Genomic DNA, 14,529 nt, shown 5'->3' with positions numbered 1-14,529 from the left:
TGTATACAACTTTTCACTTGTTTGCTTATCCATCTATTTGCTTATCCATCTATTAGTCTTGATTATGTAAGCACTTAAATGTCAAATTTCCTACAGATATCTTAAACCACATAGAATCTATAAATCCTTATTAATTCTAAAACCCATGTGATCTAGTTCAGAAAAGCTGCCATGTTTTGTACTTGACCAGGGATAGATGGGAGCCAGAGGCAGACACACCCTGGTAATCTCAGCAACTCAAGAGCCTTAATCAGGAGGAAATCAAGTTTGAGGCCAGTCTGGGCAACTTAGCAAGACCCATCTCAACAAAATTTAAAGGGCTGATGACATGGATCAAGTGGTAAAGCACTCCTGGGCTGAATGCCCAGTACCCCCCCCCCCACACACACACAAAAAAAAAACCCACCACAAATACACAAAAACTAAAATAAAAAAATAAAGAGATGGGTACCAGTTCAGAAAAGAGACAGCAAGATGATTACATAACAAAGACCTGTGTTCTAGGCCCTACTTATCACTGATTAGATAATGAGGTGATTTTTACCATGGGCAAGTCACTTTCTCCCTGGGTCTAAGGTGAAATGTTAACTGAGGGGTTGAAATATTAAATAATCTATTGATCAGGTCAAGCCTACTGCTACACACACACTTTGGATGGAGGAAAGAGGTTTTCCAGGGATGTCTGGTCTGCAAAATAAACCTATTCACCAGAATAAAGATGTGCGGTCACAGGCTGGTGGGACTGAAAGCCACAGCACCTGTAGGTCTAAGCATAGGGAATTTTTACCTACTCTGGACCACTGCGACAATCTTAGCTTTATGTTTTGGGTGACTTGGCATTCCTCTCAATTTTCTTCGTAAAAAACCAAGTGGCAATACTGTGGCAGCTCCTGCATAACTTCTGTCAGACATCAGTGTTGACTGTCAAGGATGAAAAGTAAATATGTATGCTATTCTGCATTGCACAAAGTAATTAACTGGTTCAAGTTTATCCTTCATTTCAACTTGTAAGTCCATTAATTTTCAGTTAAAAGAGGAAATGTGGATATGCTGTCTTCTAGCCACATAAAAAGAAAGCTTACATTTAATGCACACACATACACACACACACAAAGTGTTTTTAAAAAGATACCCCTAAAATAAATAAATATGTGTATGTGTGTACTGGGGAGACACAATACTGTCCAGGATGGAATTCAGGGGTGCTCTACCACTGAACAACAAAATTTTTTATTTTCAGACAGGGTATCACTTAGTTGTCGAGACTGGCCTTGAACTTATGATCCTTCTGCCTCACCCTCCCAGTCCCTGGGATTACAAGCATATGCCACTGTTCCCAGCTAAAATCTTATCAGGATCTTTCTGATCTTTGGCAACTTATATCTTAATCATCTGTAGTGATCTTTCCCTTTTCTGTACTATAGCACTTTTAAAACAGATATCTATAATTATATTTTATAATTTAATTTCCAAACAGGACTACTTAGAATTTTTCAAGAACAAGATGATTTAAAAATGAATAAAAGACACACTGAATGCTGTCTCATTTTGCCAAATATTTTCTGGTTCTTCATATCCCTTCAACCACACTATAAGTAAAATGGAAGAAATGAAGGTTGTTGGGGTGGGAAGGGGACAATAAATTCTCACACAATGATCTCATTACAGTGTGTCTATGAATAAATTTAAACTTTAGCAATATCTGCTGTTCTGCATTGCACAATATGTTCTCTTCGCCTTCCTCCCACACACATTATTTTAAGTGCCATTATCGACAGACAGGAACATTAAAAAGAAACTAATTAGGGAAAGTTTTGCTTGCATTTAACCAGTAAAGTCAGCTCAAATGGCAATTACTTGTATATATGGTTATAGCAAGGTGAAAACAGGACAGGATCCCAGTGAAAGAAGTGGGAAAGCAAAGGTACAATAGAGAAGGAGAAAAGCCAATAAAGATACACAATCTAGGTGACTGTTGAAAAGTAGGGGTGATTCTGTAGGGCCCCTAAAGAAGGCACAATGTTTTGACACTTGACTGCATCCTCTGCTGATTGAAAGCTGACTGGTATATTAATGTTCCCCTTTCCCTTGCTGGGCTGGAAAGGTCCTTAGGCAGAAAACAGATGCTGGCAAAACTTAAGAGAAACTGCAAAAATCTGAGTTTTGGTTGAAATCAGTGGTGGACTAGAAGGACATGATTTACAGCACCAGGAGTATCTGCTACAAAAAGCCACAAAAACAAAAACTTTAGCCAGGTGTGGTGGCGCATACCTGTAATCCCAGCAGCTTGCAGGGCTGAGGCAGTGGCATTGAGAGTTCAAAACCTGCCTCAGCAACTTAGCAAGGTCCTAAGCAACTCAGCAGGACCCTGTCTCTAAATAAAATACAATAAAGGGCTGAGGATGTGGCTCTATGGTTAAGTGCCCTTGGGTTCAAGCTCCAATACAAAAGGAAGCAAAACTTTTAACAGATTACACCAGATGGTAGCACATTCCTTCTCACACCCACCTCAGCTCCTACCAGATAAGCACAATGGAGGAAAGTTTCAGTTGTTTCCATGGTTGCAAATCTTCATTATTTATTTTGCAGTACTGGGGATTGAACCAAGAGGTGCTCTTATCACTGAGCTACATCCCAAGCCCTTTTCATTTTAAGTTTTGAGACAGACTCATTAAATTGTTGAGGGTTTCCTCGAACTTGGAATCATCCTGCCTCAGCCTCTCCAATCACTGGAATTATAGGCATACACCACTAAAATTTAATATACTTAAATTTTAAAAGTTAACTATAATGAAACTCTACTCTCTTGCAACTAAATAAAATGCATATTTATAGCACCTACATAGTAGTGTTCCTTAGACTTCCAAAAAGGCCCATGTAAAAATAAAATTAGGATCCCTGGGCCCAATGAATCAGAATTTCTAGGGTTGGGCTCAGAATCTGTTTTTAACCTTAGACTGAAGTTGGAAGGAGCTTTGGTGGTCACTTGTTAGAATCAATGCAAGAGGGTCAGTGGGGCTCTGTATCTGGGCTGGGATGCTGGGCTACAATAGGAATTAAGTGGAGATGTCCATCCAACAAGAAGCCAACCTGGCCAGACACAGTGATGCACACCTGTAATCCCAGAAATTTAAGAGGCTAAGTCAGGAGGATCACAAGTTCAAGGCCAGCCTGGACAACATGTTGAGATCCTGTCTCAAAACAACAACAACCAAAAAAAAAAAAAAAAACTTTAAGGACTAGGGATGTATAACTCAGTGGTAGAGCACCCTAGGCTCAATCCCCAGTGCTGCAAAAAATAAAGATAAAAAGAATCTTGAAACCATTCCTACTAGTTGGTAGCCCATCAAGTCTGAAGTAACTCCTCACACCCAATCACTAAGACACTAAAATGTGTCTTCCTTTTAATCTCTAGCACAACTGTTGGACTTTAAGCAGCCCTCTTATCTCTGTAGCACTGTTGCTAGCTATAGGAAAGGCTACCCTCTATCAATGCAAAGCAAGGTGCTGGGCCCACTCCAGCCAACCTGTGAACTTCACTCCTGCTTTGCCCTACTGCACTTGTTACTTTGAGAGCTTGTTCACAGAACCATTACCACAGGACCAGATAGGTGAAGGCCAAGTCTCCAATAAATGTTCATTTCCTTCTACGTACTGATCAGAAATTTACTATCCATTCTAGAGCTGTGTATAACTTCTGCCAGTTTTTGTTGTTGTTGTTGTTTTGCTACAGTTATAAGTTAACAACAATAAATAGTTGTTGCTGTTTCGAGAGGGAAAAGTAAACAGACAATTACAACAGAATGTGTAATGTCATTTAAGTGTACAACAAGTGTTGTGAGAGTCCATGTGGGAGAGAGAGAAAAGGAGTGTTCATGAAGGAAATGAGGGGCTGCTAGCATCAAGCTCAGTCTTTTATTTTTTTGTACCAGGGATTGAACCCAGGGGTACTTAACCCCCAAGTCACACATCCCTACCCCCTTTTTATTTTCATTTTGAAATAGATTAGGCCCTAAGCAACTTGCTGAGGCTGGCTTCCAACATGCGATCCTCCTGTCCAAACCTTCTGAATCACGGGGATAACAGCTACGTAACCACGCCTGGCCCAAGCTTAGTCCTGATAGTGTAGGAACAGGTCTGAGAAACCCTGACTTTCTAAAATAAGCTGTGAAGGAAGATATACAAAAATCCTTAAGAGGCTCAAAAGTAGGTGATAATTTTGAGAAACTCAGGTAAGTGAGAAAGTCTGAGCTTAGGTGCTGAGAATGGAGAGATGACCAGAAAACAAGCAAGATCCTGACTAACTATAGTCATTAAAACTAAAAAAATGAAGGAGAGCCATCAAGGATGAATCGTCATCTTATAGTTTCTGCAAGTCATGCAGTGTGATTCCTCCAAGTGGATGGTGACAAGGTGGCTGATCAGATTTGGAACAGGGGAGGTTCCATTCAATTTCTCAGAAATGTTGGGCCCGAGTGCCTGCAAAATAGAGATACAAGTAGGCAGACTAATTAAGAGAGTTGTCACAGAAATATTTCAATAAAATATTTCAAGTATTTTTTCTAAGATTTCATATAATGAACGTATTACTTTTATAATCAGGAAAAAACACATAAAAGGAAGGAGCAGTCATTATAGACTCTGCAGCAATATCAAATAAGAATAGCATCCAGTTGGTGGTGGAGACCCTTTGTGAACCACTAGGAGAAACTGTAGCTCTGGCTATGAGGGAGAAAGTCTCTATATGTACCTGTCACTCTGAACTCCTTCCAGGAATATGGTGAGATTAACAATGAATTAAGACTTGAATAACTTTACTCCAGTGATAGCCAAAACTTTGTTTTCAGTAATTCCAATATTCCTTATAGAGTCTAATGTCCAATTTTAGCTCAAAAAAGTTGGGAAAACTTGCATAAAGATAGTGTACCATTCCAAAATTAAGCCACAGAAGATTAACTGAACTTTGTGTTTTTTAAACAACAACAAAAAGATATGTATGGATAAATGCCAAAGCCCGAAGAGTCACAGAATAATTCTTGCATGTAGAGGGGTAAATCTGATGGACAAGGAATAAAATGGCAATGTGTGTTTAAACAGGAAAAAGGACTGAGATTTCTCTAAAGTGTTAGTAGGAAGTCATAACATCAAAGGCAAATGTCAAGTTCCAAACTTGTCTTTTAGTCTTCAGCCCTATCAAAACAGGTTAAAAAATAGAGCATTTCCTCTGTTTCTGTTTCAGTAAAGGCACAGGAATGTTATTCCAAGAGTTAGTTATTAACAATAATAAGAGCCATTCTTTATGGAAGAAAGAGGAACAAAAAAAGATGTAGTGGTACAATCTAATTCCCCCTACTAAGGAGGCTGAGGGGAGTTCTACAGTGGTGTAGACAACCTATAGAGACCCTGACTCTAAAAAAAAAAGAAAGAAAAGGGTTGGGGAGGGAGTTCAATGGAGCACCACTGTGTTCAATCCCCAGTTAAAAAAAGAGATGAAAAGGGAAAAGAAAAAAAAAAGTAAGTAAATTTCCCCAAATCTGTAAACACTTCTAGAGAACAGCCTTAGTCACAGGACCACTACACAGTGATTAGCAATTCCAGCAACTATTTATATATAATAAATCCTTGTTTTTGCAAATGAGAAAGCAGAGGTAAAATTTTTGAAGACACACAGCTAGGTCATGAAAAAACTAGAATTAGATTTTTAAAACCATCTCTTGGAGCTCTACTTCCTGTTTTAAAGATGGGGCCGGCACGGTGGCACATGCCTGTAATCCCAAAGGCTCAGGAGGCTGAAGCTAGAGGATCAAGAGTTCAAAGCCAGCCTCAGGAACTTAGTGAGGACCTAAGCAACTCAGCAAGACCATGTTTCTAAATAAAATATATAAAAAGGGCTGGGGATGTGGCTCCTGGGTTCAATCTCTGGTACCAAAACAGGTGTGGGGGAGCATATATTTACCAAAAAAAAAAAAAGAAGAAGCAAGTTTGCTAGGCACAGTGGTACATCCTTGTAATCCCAGTTACCTAGAAGGCTGAGGTAGGACCCCAAGTATTTGGGGATAAGGTTTGCACCTGGACATAACAATACCCTGTGTCACAAAACAAAACTAACCTAGGTCAAACTATGACACAAATAATTCTGATAGCATCTATTCAAAGAGCTTTTATATTCAAATTAGGTCAATTTTTCTTAAATACCACAGAAAAACCCTACACAGAACAGTGATACATTAAAGCAGACATATCCTATCACATACTAGTCTACAAGTATGTAAAAGCTACTTCCATGGCTATTAAATGGGAAAACATGCCAAGACCAGGGTGTGAACACAGACAGAGACATAAGAGAAGACTCCCCCCTTCCATATGCCTCCAAACACTGACAGAATGCACCCAACTCCCACAGAACACTAAAAAAAAACAAGGGCAGGGCACCAAAAAATAAAGAAAAACTATAGGTGAGAAAAGACAGTATTTTCTCTGAATTGAGTTCCAAAATACTGAGGGATAATTTTTTTTTCAGGGAAGGAATTCACTTTTCCTTTCTTTTATTTATTTGTTTGAGAGAGTGCCTCACTATGTTGCCCAGGCTGGTCTTCAACTCCTGGGTTCAAAGGAGGCTGCATTACCTTCCCAAGGAGCTGGGACTTCAGGCATATGCGACCACACCTAACATTAAAGGAACATTCTCTACAAAGACTTTTCTTGGAACCTCTGAATTTCACCTCAGAGGGTTGGGTAGTTCTAGTAGTGCTCAATGAAAAAGTCCTTTATTATCTATTAATATGTACTTTATAATACCAAGAATGGCCTTTGGAAACATGCAATTTTCAGGAACTCTTTGCTCATTAACTTCTATCTTAGAATTTACAATGGTATTTAAAGATAGCATCTTCAAGGTTATCTATACTATAAATTCTATATCATAAAGACCAAACCACTCTCATTTCCAGAAAATAATGAAAGGTTTATGATAAAACTGATGGGACAACAAAGTATACAAAATATATTAAAAATGAATATGACAAGTTGGGGAAGAGTCATTACCTTGCTCTTCCAATGGGATCACAGTAGAATCAACCCAAGTATTAAGAAATACTGAATTAGTGAAATTATGCAAGTAAACAAGAGTCATCCCTACCCACCACCTTTCTTGAAGTAGTAAGGAAGACAGAGGGCCTGGAAGAAAAAATGTTTGCTCAGGCTGTTGTGAATCATTAAAAAAACAGTTTGGAATAGGGACGAATCGAAGTATTATGTTTGGTTATAACTTACCATGTTTATCTAAGTTAAACTAGTGCACAGTTATTTCCTATTGTTCCTATGACATAATGCCACTCATAAAACTCTGCCACATCAAGCTCCCTAAGATGATGAGAAACCTAAAATTGCAAGACACTACTAGAATGAACGTCAAAATCCAGATAAAATGTAGAGAATTAAAGTCCAAAAAATCATCAATATTGATATTTTGGGGTGTTTTTTGTTATTGTTGAGTTTTTTGTATGGGGGTTTGGGGGTTTTTGTTGTTGTTGTTTTATACTAGGGACTGAACCAAGTGGCACTCTACCACTAAACCACATTCCCAGACCTTTTTATTTTTGAGACATGGTCTCACTAAATTGCCCAGGCTGGCCTTGAATTTACAGTCCTCCTGCCTCAACCTTCCAAATTGCTGGGATTACAGGCTCATACCAACATACCTGACAGAATGATTTATTTTAGATGAGACAACCTTAATATGGAAAACAGGGAAATGGTGTCCATCCATACTATACAAAATATCTCAATCAGATCACTAGCTTTGTATTGGATCCAAAAAGTGGCAAGATGAAACACCTGAAAACTGCTATTTATTGGAGAGATTGATAATACTTTGGGGGGGGGGGTACTGTGGAATTGAACCCAGGGGTGCTTAACCACTGAGCCACATCCTTAACCCTTTTTGTATCTTATTTAGAGACAGGGTCCTGCTGAGTTGCTGAGGCAGGCTTTTGAACTATCCATCCTCCTGTCTCAGTCTCATAAGCTGCTGAGATTACAGGCATGGGCCACCATGCCTAGCTACCACCATTATGTTTTAAAGTTACTTAAAAATTAAATGTCTAAAGACTAATTGGTGAATGAACTACTGATAAATTTTACCTCCATTAGTTTCTTTCCCTTTGGTACTGGGAATTGAACCCATGGTCCAGTTACCATTGAGCTATATATCTCCAATCCTTCTTATTTTGAGACAGGGTCTGAGGATCTCATCTCACTATGTTGCTGAGGTTGGCCTGGAACTTGTGATACTCCTGCTTCATCATCCCAAGTCACTGGGATTACAGGAGTGTGCCACTGCTTTTCTCCACTTGAATTTGCCTTCTATATTCCTTTTCCTAATCAACGATCCAAGTATATTTCCAAAGTAGATTCCAAAAATTCATTAAAGAAAAATGACAATCAGGCTTATTCACTGTATATATATATATATATATATATATAAGAAATAAGAGAGCTAGGCAGAATGCTGCATGCCTATAGTCTGAGCAACTCGAGAGACTGAGGCAGGATGATCGTAGATTCAAGGACAGCTTTGGCAAGATTCTATCTCAAAATCAAAGACAAAAAGGGCTGGAAAATGTAGCTCAGTAGTAAAGTGCTCTTGGGTTCAATCACCAGTACCAAAAAAAAAAAAAAAAAAAAAAAAATTGAGAGAGAAGCCTGCTTACCTAGAGAGTACTGAAGCACTCTAATCAAAATCTGAAGAAGAAAGGCATTAAAAATGCATGAGAAAAAAAAAGTTAACTGACAAAAATCTCCCCTAATCTCACTGCAGATATTCTTTTTTTTATCTCAAATCTTTATGATTTTATTTTATTTTTTTTGAAATATTTAATTTTTAGGTTTTTTTTTTTAAAGGTGGACACAATATCTTTGTTTTACATTTATGTGGTGCAGAGAATTGAACCCAGTGCTTCACACATGCTCAAGTGGTAGTGCAGATATTTTTATATGCCTCATTGGGCAGGTCAACCTCTAGGCCTTACGTTAGTTTCTAATCCATCATCTTTTAACTATTTGCTTTAAATAAAATACTTATGAAAGGTTTAAACATTCTTTCAAGAAACAAAAGTATCACCAGGTTATAAACAATAGAAAACTACATGAAACATTCTAGAAGATATCAAGTGGATCTCAGACACTGATGGATAATAGTCAAATGTAAAATGCAGCAATTTTGAAGTGGGACTTTACTGTAACACCAAACAAAGCCACATTATTGTCAAGGCTCCCTTTCACCTCACCCTCACCCAACCAAAAACTGCTCAATTTAGAAATCAGGTCTTTTATAAGTAATACCAAAAGTACCTGTAATAATATTTTAGTAGAGACATTTTTAGACTCTTATTGTTCCAAATTCCAAATGAAGACTAGAAATAAGTTTTTCAAAAATTAATAATGAGTTCATTTTAAAAATTTACACAAGCATGTAAAATTTGAAAACAGCTATTATATGTCATCCAAATAGTTTGAGTACAAACTTGCTTATTCCTAACTGGGAAATTAGGAATAACTTGAGAGACCCTGTCTCAAAAATGAAACATAAAGAGGGATAGGGATGTATCTCATGATGAGAAAGACAAATCAACCAAACAGCATTTGTGGATCCTGAGTCAGACAGACATGATGTGTTTGTGTATGCATTTTAAAATCCTCATCTCTTAGAGATACATACTAAAATATTTTCAGAGTATATGATATAATATGTGGAATTTCCTTCAAAATAATACAGGAGAGAAGAAACGATTAGTGTAGATCCAACTAAATTGCCTATGAAACAGGTTGCTGAAGCTTGATGGCTAAGTGGGAGTTTATCATTCTACTATTTCTGTATAGAGCTAAATTTTTCCATAATTATTAGTTTGTAAAAAGGAGAAATAAATACATAGAAGCAACTAGAAAACACTGAAAGAATGAGTCTTGAAAGATTCATTATGTGCATACAAGGTGAAGAGCTGCATATCCACTGATTTAAAGTGAGGAAACTGGTTCCCTCCATGGGGCAACTCTCTAAGAGCTCAACCTAAATCCCTCCCCACAGGCTGTCTGATGCAGTCCTTCCTGGTTCAGACAAAGGACACCAACGTAAATTCTTGCCCTACACCACACCAGTTACTGAAAAACAAACAGGAAATAAATCATAAAGCAACTAAATAAAGATAAAAAGAGAGACTAACACACAAGAAGTCAAACAATTAAAAAAAAAAACCTGAAAGACAACAGTGATTAAAAAACCAACCAATTTCTTAAATGCATGACTTTGAAACCTTCATTCTATACCCTAAATAAGCAGTCTAATTAGTACTGAATCTACCTTGTTCAAGATCACTTAACTTTCACAACTTTAAGATTTTATATATATATAAACATTTTTTCAAAACAATAATCACCTCCCACATTCATCCAAGGAGAGGGAAGTGATATATTACTATTTAAGTATTAGCAATGATTTAGTCATTAAACACTATTCTAAAGAGCTTCGTTATTTATGTGTGTGTGTGTTAATTTCATCTTCAGGAAATCTTTATTTAAAAAAAACTGTCCTCAGTTTTCCTTAATAAATATATTATCATTCTCATTTTATATATGTGGAAATGACCAACTAAAATGCATGAATATTTTAAAATGATTTTACAAGGCATGATCCATCTTAGATTTCTAAGTGCTAGGTCATTTTTAGAATGGCTTCAAATATGTTACACACACACACACACACACTCACACACACTCACACAACAACGTATTTCCCATTCCGCCCCCGCCCACCCCACCATTCGGGACCAAGCAAACAGGCAAGGGCACTACCACAGAGCTATACTCCCAGCCATTTTTTCTTCTTCAATACTGGTGAATGAACCAAGGGACTTTTTACCACCAAGCTATACCCTCAGTCCTTCTTATATTTTATTTTGAGATACAATCTTGCTAAGCTGCACAAGCTAACCTTGAATTTACAAGCCTCTTGCCTCAGCCTCTGGAGTAACTGAGATTAAAGGCCTGCACCATTGCACCTGGTTCCTGTCTGTCTCCTTTACACTACTTGAAACAAAGTCATATCTCTGTGTTATGTATGTCTATATACATACCCATATATGTAATAATTAACAGGGCTGGGGATGTAGCTCAGTGCTTGCCTAGTATACGTGAGGCCCTGGGTTCAATCCCCCAACTCCTCCAAAAAAAGACACGAAAGTCAAATGAACTGGGCATGGCTGAGGCAGAAGGATCACAAGTTCCAGGCCAGCCTTAGCAATTTAGGAAGGCCCTAACCAACTTAGCATGACCCTGTCTCAAATAAGAAGGACTGGGGATTTAGCTCACTAGTAAAACAGTGGGTTTTACCCTGGGTTCAATCTTCAGTAACAAGAAAAAAAAAAGTCAAATAAGTTACCTAATAGATAATTAGCTGTACAGAAGTTCCTAATGACAGTACAGTATACTTATGGTTATATTTTCTAAACCCTCTAGTCCTAGAGGTTTCTTTATTCTCTAAAAGGAAATGTAACAGACCAAAGCCATTTCAAGTTCATTTTAATACAAATCTTTCTCTTTGGCCCTGGAAATGGTCAAAAATAACTGAACATACACACAAATCCAAATAGAACTACAGTCAAAAGAAAGCACTGAATTCCATCAACTCCTTAAAGACAGGGTTCCGATCTGGTTGTTTTGTTTTAAACATTTCCAGCCCTTTTTATTTTGAGACAAAAGTTGCTTAGAACCTTGCTAAGTTGCTGAGGTTGGCTTTGAACTTGCAATCATCATGCTTCTGCCTCTCAAACTGCCTCTGTCTGGCGATATTTTTGGGGGGGTGAGGGGTCTACTGAGGACTGAACTCAGGGGCACATCCTAAGCCACATCCCCAGTCCTATTTTGTATTTTATTTAGCAGCAGGGTCTCACTGAGTTGCTTAGTGCCTCACTTTTGCTGAAGCTAGCTTTGAACTCATGATCTTTCTGCCCCAGGCTCCCGAGCTGCTGGGACTATATGATCTTCTTATGGATACTACACAGGATGAAACACAGAACACCTTTCACCTGAGGCATGTTTCAATGAAAAGTAAACACCGCAATCTGTATACTCTACAATAGTATTCTAGTAGACAGGCAAGGTGGCACACAATTGTAATCCCAGGGACTTTGGAAGCTGAGGAGGAAGGATCTCATTTGGGCAACTTAGCAAGACCTTGTCACAAAATAAAACATAAAAAGAATGGGAGATATAGCTCAGAGGTAGAGTACCTGAGGGGTGGGGGTGGAGGAGAGGGGACCAACAGCATTCTAGGCTCCAGCTTTGTCAGCAATCTGGTCTTACAAAGCTGATTGGAGGGAAATAATGCTATTAAGGACCTCCTTTGATTGAAAATACCTACCCTACCCTGTCCCTCAATCTGCTGCAATGGATCAACTTAAGTTGTTGGGTAGGAAACCCAGTTTGACAAAGCAAGCAGCCTCCCTGTGGGAAACCATTTCATTAAATCCTATTCCCCAAATCACACCCTACCTCCCATAAGGAAATATCTGCTCTATCACAAGACTTCCTTATTTATGAAGTCTCACTACCCTCTCAATCACCAAAGGTTGGTAACAACAGTTGTCAATCTTTTGGGGATGATAGACCCTTTTTGGAATCTGACAGAAGGTCCAAGTTTTCTGCAAGGAAAAGAAAAAGTACACACAAACAATTTTAACAAGGTTCTAAAGAAATCTCAGGGCTTCCAAATAAGAGCCTCCAGCCTTAGTTTTTTAGTTCATATATTCAAGATGGCCTGATCCTACCAATTTGACATTTCTACTCTCCCCTGTTAATTCCACTCTTTACCTAGTGGAACTTCTAAAACTACTCTAACTGTGTTTTTCCTTGCCCAGGTCTCATCCATTACCCTACCTCTATCTCATCAGTATTGATGAATGGCTATTATATGCCTCCACTGAATTCCCTTGTGCTTCCCCTAGGACACTTATCCTAAGGATCTGATCTTGACTTCACAGTCAGGATACAGTCAGGACAATATTATTCTTTTCAGTATCCTTAACAGAGCATGCAGCACAGTGCCCCATACATGACAAACATTCATTAGCATGAATCCATGCCAAACCTAAGAACTTCAAACAGCCAGTCAGCAAGAATCTCTTTAAGTAGAACATTATAAGAATCTAATACTTGATCAGTCCAGGACACTGAGGCAATGAAGCAACTCTACCCATTATTTCCTGATCTAGTACTGTTTTCTCAGAGACGAGAAGTAGACAAAATGGAGAAACAGAGGATGGTAGTGTACAGTCCCCAGAGCCACCAATCTTGGTGACTTTTCTACAAAGCAAAAAGCAGTAGGGCTTGAGTAGAAGCTCCCCCACTTGACCGCAGCACTACAATTACCAAAACATTCCTTCACAATATCAGATTTTAAAGAAAACCCTACTCACCAGCCTGTGAAAACAAACACTTCCACAATCAAGTTGTTTAACTTAATACTATCAGTTTAACTATAGTTAAAACACAAAGTTCATGTTGCTAATAATCTCCAAGACAGAACAACCTGGACCTGCAAAAGCATTCAGCTGTGAGTTAGGTTACCTCTCTCTCATTTTTAAAGCTCCAAAGGATATCCTTTAAATACTAAAATACACAGACATTAAGCCTCAACACTGTAAAGTGTCCTATACTTCTTTACTATATTAAATACAGCTATGGAGGGTCATGTTTACATATTTAAAAAACAAAAAAAAAGACAGCATTGGCACTAATAAAATTTCTGACCAACAGACTCCACACACTCAAACCAGAAAGGAAGATGACATCAAGAAGCTTAAAAATACTTCTCTTTAACATTCATGCTTTAAAAAATCAGTTAACTATGTCATATGTTTTGGTTATTTCTGTGAAACACTTTTATGCATATATATTTTAAGACCACATATTTTATTAATTACTTCAACAGGACATCTAAACTTCCTTAGTTCCAAACTAATTATAAAGTATATATAGTTCACACCCAGAATCTTTAGTACATCAATTACTAACAAATCAAACAACAAAGGAGAAGCCTATAAAGATTAAATTTCAGTGCTGGAATCGGAGATGGCAAACTTAAAACATATCAAACATCAAAGGCAACAAGGGTAGAAATAAAGGGTAAAGTCAGAAATTATAACACTTTCCCTCACCCCAAATTTCTGTAATAAGCCTATTCCTCTTTCCTATTGCCAATCTTACAGAAAAAGATTATTAATGTAAATAAATATCTGTAATCATGATTCACAAACTGCTGAAATTTGTGACTCATGGCTCTAACCTTCTCTTTACTTCAAAGCAGGTTCCTACTGCCTAAGCAAGATTGCCTTGTAGTTAATCACAGCCCACATAAGAAATGAGAAAGCACAAGCATACACACACACACCTCTTCCATAAGTGCAATGGTACCTGACCTGTAAGGCATGTTTCAAACTTATGAAGTATTTTCACAAATATCTCATGGGGCTCTCT

At 37.9% G+C, this 14,529-nt stretch overlaps 2 protein-coding genes across 3 annotated transcripts in view; one reads left to right on the top strand and one right to left on the bottom strand.

Annotated features, from left to right (window-relative positions):
- Positions 1-14,529, bottom strand: part of Fbxo34 (F-box protein 34) — a 72,412-nt gene that overhangs the window by 3,900 nt on the left and 53,983 nt on the right. The window lies entirely within an intron of this gene.
- Positions 1-14,529, top strand: part of Atg14 (autophagy related 14) — an 80,408-nt gene that overhangs the window by 49,572 nt on the left and 16,307 nt on the right. The window lies entirely within an intron of this gene.

The sequence above is a fragment of the Ictidomys tridecemlineatus genome, chromosome 5 (genome assembly GCF_052094955.1).
Source record: "Ictidomys tridecemlineatus isolate mIctTri1 chromosome 5, mIctTri1.hap1, whole genome shotgun sequence".
Taxonomy (NCBI): Eukaryota; Metazoa; Chordata; class Mammalia; order Rodentia; family Sciuridae; genus Ictidomys; species Ictidomys tridecemlineatus.
The sequence above is the reverse complement of the archived record's forward strand: the minus strand, read 5'-3'. Positions and strand labels throughout refer to the sequence as shown.